Here is a 9787-nt window from a genome sequence, read left to right on the forward strand (position 1 = left end):
GCTTCAAGGTCCCGGTGGTGGCGCAAGGACATGAAAATGAAGGCAGCAGCAGAGGTGGCTCCCTGCTGCTTAGGAGGTCCAGCAGTGGTGCTCAATAGCGGTGGTGAGTAGTGGAGAGGCCTGCTCATGGGATGAGCTCCACGAGCAGGATCATAACAGACAATGGGAAAGGAAGAAGCTATATGGGCTGTCTTAAAAAAAAAACAAGATGCTTCCACTTACATTGGGGTGGTCTACAGGTATCCAAAACAGACCAAACAACTGGACAGAGATCTGGATAAAACATCAAAAATTTGTAAAAGAATAGATAAATATTGCTTGTAGAGATTGTATTCTACATGATGTGGATTGGAGTATCCCTGCAGCAGATTCTGCAAGAAATAGAGAGATAGTGAATGTCCTTCAAGGAGCTATTCTCAAATGGTGATGGAGCCCACGAAGGAGATAGTAATACTAGACCTAGTGCTTACAAATTCAGAAAATGTCTTTAATATTCATGTAGTTGCTCAACTGAGCACCAATGATCATCAGACAAAATAGTTTGACATGAAACCTAGAGGGAGGGAAGTCACTCTAAGATCCAAGCTTTGGATGTCTAAACTACAGACTTTGGTAAAATGGGGCCATATCATTAGAAAGAGCAAGGAGACTGGGAAAAGATTGGAGAAGCAAATCAGTAGTGGAACATATTCAAAGGAGCTATTACCAAAGACAACAAATCTCTATGTAAGAAAAGTAAGCAAAAGTAAGAGGAAAAACAAACCAATTTGTTTCTTAATGGAGGTGGCTAAAAAAATAAATAGCAAAAGAATAGTATTCATGAAATACAAGAGATCCCAAAAAAGATGAGAAGAGGGGAAAATATCTGGTTAAGTTGAAAGAGACAGGGAAAGAAATCAGGAAAGAAAAAGGTCAAGTGGAAGAAATGTAAGCAAATTTATGGTTGCAGTTACCTGTCTGCTACAGGAAACTTCCAATTGCCCTCCTATATTGCTTCATGATCCTAAGTCAGAAAAAGACAACATGTATTCTCCTCAGAAACAGACTTTATTTAACAGATTTGGTAGGATCTAGCATTTTAAAAATAACAACAATTCATGTCTCTAACATCCTGGCCACTAATCACCAGTTTTCTCTAAAGAAAGTAAGTTTATGAGATGGTTTCACATATCCCATAAACCTTAGCTTGCCTAATATATTAATATTTATGGCTAACTTACTTACCCTTGATCCAAGCTTCAGGCGATACCTCTCTGTTCACCTCTGAAGCAGATGCTGACTGGAGGTCTGGAGAATGTGGGCAAAGGAGAGGCTTGCTTCCTGGGGTTGGTACTGGCAGACCGGGCAGGGTGTCCTGGAAGGATACTTATTTCTGGCTCTTGTGATTGCCAGCTGTCTGGTTTGCTCTTGCCCCTCACCATCTCTGACTCTGGAATTTGTTGCCAGAGGATGTGGTTAGTGCAGTTAGTATAGCTGTGTTTAAAAAAGGATTGGATAAGTTCTTGGAGGAGAAGTCCATTACCTGCTATTAATTAAGTTGACTTAGAAAATAGCCACTTCTATTACTAGCAACGGTAACATGGAATAGACTTAGTTTTTGGGTACTTGCCAGGTTCTTATGGCCTGTATTGGCTACTGTTGGAAACAGGATTCTGGGCTTGATGGACCCTTGGTCTGACCCAGTATGGCATTTTCTTATGTTCTTATGTTCTTATTCTTTTTAATATCATGATTTTAATATTATGAATAATGTTTTATGTCTCTTAATTTTGTTGCTTGATATTCTCCCTTTCTCAGCCTTAAGGGGGTCCTTCACTTGCAGGGACACCCTCGGGTTTGCTCTTTCTGTGTCTCACCCCCTCCCCTTCTTCTTTAAATCGAGGGATTAATCAGGATGTGCCACGGAGCTAAGACCAATCCTTGACCCTACATGAGTCCGGGCAGTCCGCGCACACATGTTTAGGGATGTGACTAACCTGGCAGAGGACGCCGAACCTCGGTGTGAAGCCTGGCATGCATTGAAAGGCCCAGCGACCGCCACCGCGGGACACCGGGGCCTGGCAGGGCTGGCAACTACCACGAGAGAGATCATCCCGGGACCCGCTGTGGAGCCATGAAGGTAAGCACGCCTGTACGCAGGACGGCTGTGGGCGGGGCGCATAACAGGAACCCCTGGCTGGATACCACATAGCCTAAAAAGTGGACAGACTCCTGGTGAAATGAGCATTTTCTTCCAATTTGGCGTATAAGTGGTTATCTCTTAGTCTCTGCAGAAGATTAGCGATGTCCAATTGATGACTCTGGAGGTTTTTAGAAAAGACCAGTTTGTCATCTAGATATACTGCTACACAGCTGTAAAGCATGTCCCTGAAGATTTCATTCATGTTTTGAAATATGGCCAGGACATTGCAAAGGCCAGACTATTCAAAATGGCCATTGCAGGTATTTAATGCTGTTTTCCATTCATCGCCCTGGCATATCTGGACCAAATTGTATGCCCCTCTGAGGTCCAGTTTAGTGAATATTTTGGTTTCTTGGAGCCTGTCAAAAAGTTTGGAGATCAATGGCAATGGGTAGTCTATGCATGGGCAAAGGGAACCGTCCTTCTTACCCACAAAAAAGAACCCAGCTCCAGCAGATTTAGAAGGTTGAATGAAGCCCTTTGCTAAGTTCTCTTGAATATAGGTGGACATAGCCTTGGTCTCTGACAGAGAAAGTGAGTACACTCTTCCTCTCAGAGGCTCGTTATTGGGTAACAAGTTTATGGTCCAGTCAAAGGATCGATGAGGTGGTAGAGTGTCTGCCACTTTCTTAGAGAATACATCTTGATAGGAGGAGTACTGCAGAGGTAGACCTGGAAGGGAGGTGGTAGTGGTCAGGCAAGGCATAGGAGTCACCACCTCTAGGCACTTTCCATGGCAGGACTTACCCCATTGGGACAATTGAAGGGTGCTCCAGTTGAATTGGGGGTGTGTGCACTTGTCATGGCAATCCGAGTACCACCAGGTGTATCACCTTATCTAGGACCAGAAACAAAATGGTCTCCGTGTGCAGAGATCCCATGCAGAGCTGAATAGGTTGAGTGGAATAAGTAACCTCACCAGGTAATGACTCGCCATGAATTGATCATAATAGCAATGGTGTGGGTGTCCAAACAGTGGGGATTCATAGGTGCTCCACGAGATGTTTGAGTATAAAGTTCCCCCCGGCACTGGAGTCCACTATGGATAAGGTGTGGAATTTGAGAGGCTCTGAATAGATGGATACCAGAAGTGTCAGTGGAGAAGATGGAGAAGTTAGACCTAGGAGGAGTCCTCCGGAAGAACCTAGATCTGAGGGTTTCCCGGACAGGTAGGACAGGAGGGCACAGCATGACCAGATTGTCCGCAGTACATGCAGAGGCCTAAAGTTTTCTGGTGATGCCTCTCTTTAGCTGATAAGTGGTTGCGGTCTAGTTGTATGGGTTCTTCCTGCTCGATAGTGGGTACGGGAGCAGAACCCCCCAATGACATCTTCTTAGGACCCTTAATCTCCTGGAACTGCTCACGCAGGCATCGATCAACTTGCCCAGCTAAGTCAATGAGGGAGTCCAGTTTCAGGGCACTCACATGCTGCTAATTCGTCTTTGATGCGGGAGTTAAGGCCTTTCAGGAAAATTGCCTGCAGACAACCCAAGTCCCAATGTAATTCTGAAGACAAGGTTTTAACCTCAATAACATATTCAGTCAAAGGTCTGGTACCTTGTTGTAAATGAAGGAGTGCAGATCCAGCGACAGTCTTGCGAGTGGGGTTATCAAATACAGAACAAAATAGAGCAAAGAAGCATGTTAAATCATTGAGAATTAAATCATTACACTCCCAGAGAGGTGATGCCCAGGCCAGGGCTTTCCCGTCTAAGAGAGTCAATTTGTAAGTAGTTTTGGACACCACGTCTGGAAAGTAGGTAGGTTGCAGTGAAAAGTGCATACAGTACTGATTCAGAAAGCCCCTACATAACAGGGGATGACCTGTAAAACGAGTAGGTGCTGGCAAGGGCATGGAGAGTCATATAGGCAATTCATGTGAAGTGGAAGTGGACTTGACAGGCATCAAGGCAGCGTCCAGCTGAGAGCTTAACTGACTGATAGAATTAGCCAAAGTCTCTAATGTTCTTTGCTGGTCGAAGAGTCATTGGACCAGGCCAGGGATGGCCTGGATAGCTGAGACCTGAGCTGGGTCCATGGAGTTTGCAATCTGTTAAGTTTCTGTAAGAGTGTGAACCCTGGGCTGTGGTGAGAGGTGTGTCCACCCACATGTAGGAGCCCTGTGAGCCTCACCATTGGTAGGCGTGGTCTCAGTAGTCTCAGACACAGCTATAAGGAAGAGACTTATATGAAGGAAGGAAAAGCAAAGCCCGTGGAGCTAAAGTAAAGTTCTGAGCTGAGGGGTATACCCTCAAAGGGAAGATCCAGTAGTGGACCGCAGAGTGGGATACGCCAGAAAGTCTTTTCAGAAGTGTAGCATTTCCTCAGACATGCAGATTCGGTAGTGGCCTGCAGAGCATGGTACGCCGACGATGTCTGTTCTGTGTTGATGAGAAGATAGTCTGAGAAGCAGGAACCCAGAAGAAGCTCCTGTAGATGTTGCGGTAATAACCTGCAGCGCAGGGTATACTGGAGCGACTCCTACTGGAGAGGATACAGTAGTGGCCCGAGGCACGGGGTACACCACAGAGAATCCCACAATAGGTTCAGTAATGTTGAAGTCTGTAGTCAAGTACTCACAAGAGGTAGTTCCAGGAGAGTGCCCCAGGAAGCAGATAGCCAGGAATGTGGAAGGGCCTCTGAGGAGCGGGTACCCAGAACATCTCGCCAAGGAAGGAATCTGGAACCAGAAGTCCAAGGATGAAGCAGAATTCAGCAACGAGGAAACTCCTTGCTAACTCATCGAAGCAAAGGACCAGTCAGCATAAGTACAGCTGGAAGATGATGTCATTTTGAGGGGACGCCCCCGAGGTTCCCGCCATGACGTGTACAAAGGTGGTCCTTGCACGCGCATGGCTAAGTGATTCCAGAAACAAGATGGCTGTCGGCAGTGCCCATGCCATCCTGGGATTGCCAGGCAGGTTGGCGGTGACTGGCGGAGGCTGCCATTCTTCCTAGGATTGATGGTGCAGCAAAGAAAGAGGTGAGCATGAGTGGTCGTAGCTGTCTGCGACCGACGGGCATAACATATATTAAAATAGTACTTGAACACATTGAGGGTTATAGCCTTAAAGTTGGTCAGGACAAAGTACCAGGCAACAGAGATTACTAAGAGATATTAATTTCCTATAATTTGTTTATTGTATTGCTATATTTCTAGGGGGAATTCTGATGAGGCTTATAGTACTTTATAATTCACAGAGAAATAACATGGAGATGAAAAATTGACAAAACCACGAGGCACTCGCTCTCATTTTTTCTCTTTGTGATCTCTCTTCTTCACTCACTCACTCACTCACTCACTAACAACCTATAGTACACAAAACTGTGTTGGCCTTTCACTTTCCTGCAAGACAGCATCTCAGACCTTGAAACTGTCTTACTAGATACCCACCAATGAAAGTTGCATAGTATCACCTACATACCAATCAGAAAATATCAAACTAGTTCATGAAAGAAAAACTTTGGAATATCTTAGCATGGGTTAAATGCTGCATATTATTACTCTTTAGAATTAGAAGACTAATAATGTCTGTGTGTCTAGGGATCATATCTCAAAAGAACCTATCAACCAATTTAAACCCTCCTGGCTCATCTGGCTATTCATACCAGAGATACTGAAACCACTGGCCAAGAAAGTAAGTGATAAGATCAGAGCTTGCTCTTTATCAAACTAGAATCTGTAATACCGTTCCTCAGTATGATGTATGCTCAGAAACAATTGTAAATACTTATATTCTGAATGTGCCTGTCATGTTATTATGAACCTGTAATAAGTAGGATCACTTCTAACTAGATTTAATTCATCATCTGGATCAGACATAGATGTGTTCCTAGTGCAATACTTATAAAATAATGTTCCCTTTTTTTATACTGTCTTTGGGGTGGTAGTTCACATGTTGACCACACCACCAAGGCAAACATTAGAACCGGGTCAAGGTTAGATTGGAAGGACTCAAAATGCTTCCAGAACTGACCTGGTGAACTCTTGACAGAGCATCAGCACCTTGGAAATACGGAGAGGAAAGAAAGTGGCTCCCTGTTAATGAAACAATTTCAAATCTCCTGAAAATGAAATGTAAAACTTTGATTTGGGTTATAATTAAAGCAATGACACTTAAAGAAAAAACTTATTCAGATTTTCAAATTGGAATCTGTGTTTATTGCTAACTAAATGGCACTAAGTTAAAAAGCAAACATTCTGTTGCCTAAACTACAATTACTTTTTAGTTGAATTTTCCAGTTATAGAAGTGGTTCCAGAGGTAATGAAGGGCAAAATCCCCTTTTCCACAGAGAATTTTGAAACTCTGAATCTTTTCAGAGCTCTCTCATCTAGAAGCTCATGGAGATTCCGGTTGGATTTCTGATGTTGCATTGTGTTGTCGGGACTCTTTATCTTACTGTTTTGTGCTGAAACATACAATGTAGGATAAATTGACTTCCTCTGCTCAGTGACACTTGGGGATCCTTTGCTCAGTTTTGCAAACTCTACATAGCCGGTGCTCACATATATGCATGTTGTTGGGGAAAAGTGTTTGCTAAAACGTTTTGCAGGAGATAGACTCCAAAGCCCCCAAACCAACATTCGTGTAAATAATACCTTGCAAAACTGAATTAATCTCCTGGCAAAAAATGACCTGAAACTGAGTTTTGCAACTCCACAGTGTAAGTATTGGGTTATCTCCCCATGAAATAGAAAATATATCATTATGGGGACAGAGAAACGCAAGCAGAGTCATGAACAGAAGTTTTGAACATAAGGCTTGTTGGGATTCTGAATGTCTTAAAAACCTTCAGAGATATGAATTGTAGCTTGGATGCATCTCTAAGTCAAGTTTTTTTATCTTGCCAGTTTATGCACATTGGGGTAGCTCTAATGTTGTTCAGTGGGAAAGAAAGTCAAAGCATTTGTTTAAATTTTTTAAGAAGGATGCTTTGTTTGATTTTTTTTTTCCATACCCTGAAAGAATAACACCTTCCTTGAACATGTTGATGCTGGGAAGATCCCTTATTCTCTATTAAACGGTCTGCATTTCTTCAAATGGTGCCTCCTTCCTAGCATTCAATGAATAATATTTAGATGAGATGGACAGTCCTAATCCCATGTGAAGAGGCAGCTTTCTCAGGCTGGACTTGTCAGAGACTGGGAATCTTTTTCTTGGTGAACCAGAAACAAACTACAGTGCCCATGCTAAATCTCTACATCTCAGGTAAAGCTGAAAGACATATTGGAGGGTTCTATTATCTAATTCTTAATTAAAATGTATTTCCTGGTGCCAGAAGAGAAAACACCATTTTCAGCTCAATCAAACATTATAAATATGCAGTCAAACCCCATAAAACAATAAAAGCATCTACAAATATGATCTGACCTGATCCCAGCAAGGGGGGAGGGGAGGGGTGGAGTGGAGTTTTCATTATTTGCTGGCTACCAAGATGTAAATATGCGACCACCACACTGAATCATCACGTTTATCTATTTACCATCAAAACACCAGAATGTGTTCTTGCTCACTGCTGTGGGAAACCAGTCCACAGGGTGATAATTACAAGGATCTCTTGAGAAGCTCAGCCAACACCTTTTCAATTCAAGCAATGCTAGCAATAGATTATTTAAAATATCTTTATTCCTAAATTATGTCTTATTCTTAATTTTCCAGTTCATAGTGATGTTTGAAAACATAGTTACAGATTTTTCTTACTAGATTAAATGTTAATGTCTTAAATTGCTTTCTGGGTCAATCTTTCAGCTGTCTGTGCTATATTTGCCCATGCTTTAGATGTGATACCTGCAGGGGTCTCTGATGGAGATCCACTTTTCAGCTGTCCATTTGTTAGTCCTGATTTATATTTTTTTTGTGGGATGTCTGTGTGCGAATCTAATAGCAAATTCTCTTCATTTTCTTAAATTCATAAGACGAGTTTTCAAAATTTTTCAATGCTCATATTTGGCAAGAAATAAAAAAAAAAAAAAAGCAAAATGAACTATGCTCCTGATTTATTTAATATAGCTGCCAAATGAATTATACCTGCTATATTTAACAATTTGAATTTTAAAAAAATGAAAATTATCTTAAAAATTACTGCACCTATGGAGGTGCTCAAAACTTTGAGAAATTTGCACATTTTGCATTCTCAGTAACGCACATAATTACATTTTTACGCTGCACAATGCATTAGTGCAGCTTAGTAAATAGGAACTATTTCATGAATGAAGCAACTGGTAGATTTAAAACACATTGTAGGAAGTATTTTCCACTCAGCACACAATCGAACTATGGAATCTATTGCCAGAAGATGTGTTCAAGGCAAATAATGTACTGGAGTTCAAAAAAGGTTTGTCCTGAAGGGAAATTCCGCAGTTATTAACCAGGCAGACGATAAAAACAGCCCTTATCCCTGGGAATGAGATACCATAAATAAATCAATTATTGGGAATCTGCTGGGTACTTATGACCCAGACTGGCCACTGTTAAAGACAGGATGCTAGGTCAATGGCACGTATGTTCTTATGTGGTTTATTGACCCTTGATTTACAGCGTAATTGTGCAACTCTGTTACAGTGGAATCCATCTCACACACGAGATTTACATAATGGTGGTACTCAGAAGCAGAAACCCAATGGTCAATAAAACATAGAATTATTGCAAATTTGCTAATGGGTATGCTAGAAAATCCAATACACAATACATTAAGACTTGTTCTTTATTGTATCAGATAGAAAGAAATCAAAGAAGGCCAATATGTCAGTCACCAGGACAGTTTTACATATATTTTATACTGTGTCTATTGATTTAATATTTAAGAATTTTGGGGAGGATTTCTCTAATATTTTTTGCATTGTCTGATTTTGTTTTACTTTTCCTTCATTCTGTTTTTCCTTGTCAGTAACCCAATGAAGTATGAGAACAGGAAAATGAGAAACCACAGTGGCGTGACAGAATTCCTGATCATGGGATTCTCAGAGTTCCCAGAGCTGCAGCTCCCTCTCTTCGCTCTCTTCTCACTCCTCTACCTGATGGCTGTGCTGGGGAACCTCCTTGTTATCTGCATAGTATGTGCCGATCCACACCTGCACACCCCCATGTATTTCTTCTTGGCCAACCTGTCCTCCATCGATATCTCTTCCCTGACAGTCATTCTACCAAAATTGTTGGCAATCCTCCTGACACAAAATAATGCCATTTCTTTCACTGAGTGTATTCTACAGATGTTTTGTTATTTTGTTTGTATTGAGATAGAATTCCTTCTTCTCACAGCTATGGCATATGATCGTTATGTTGCTATATGCAATCCCCTGCGTTACACCATTATAATGAACAAAAAAATCTCTGTTCTTCTTGCAGCTTGCTCCTGGGTAACAGGTTTCTTATTATTGTTGCCACACACTATTGTTACATCCCAGTTTTCTTTTTGTGACTCCAATGTAATCAATCACTTCTTTTGTGAAGTCACAGCACTGCTGGAACTTTCCTGCACAGACACCTCAGTCATTCAACCTATGAATTTTATAGAATCAGTGCTTACCATATTCACCCCATTTTTCCTAACCCTGACATCCTACGTGTTTATTATCTCCACGATCCTGAAAATTCGCTCTACA

Source organism: Rhinatrema bivittatum, chromosome 16 (genome assembly GCF_901001135.1).
Source record: "Rhinatrema bivittatum chromosome 16, aRhiBiv1.1, whole genome shotgun sequence".
NCBI lineage: Eukaryota > Metazoa > Chordata > Amphibia > Gymnophiona > Rhinatrematidae > Rhinatrema > Rhinatrema bivittatum.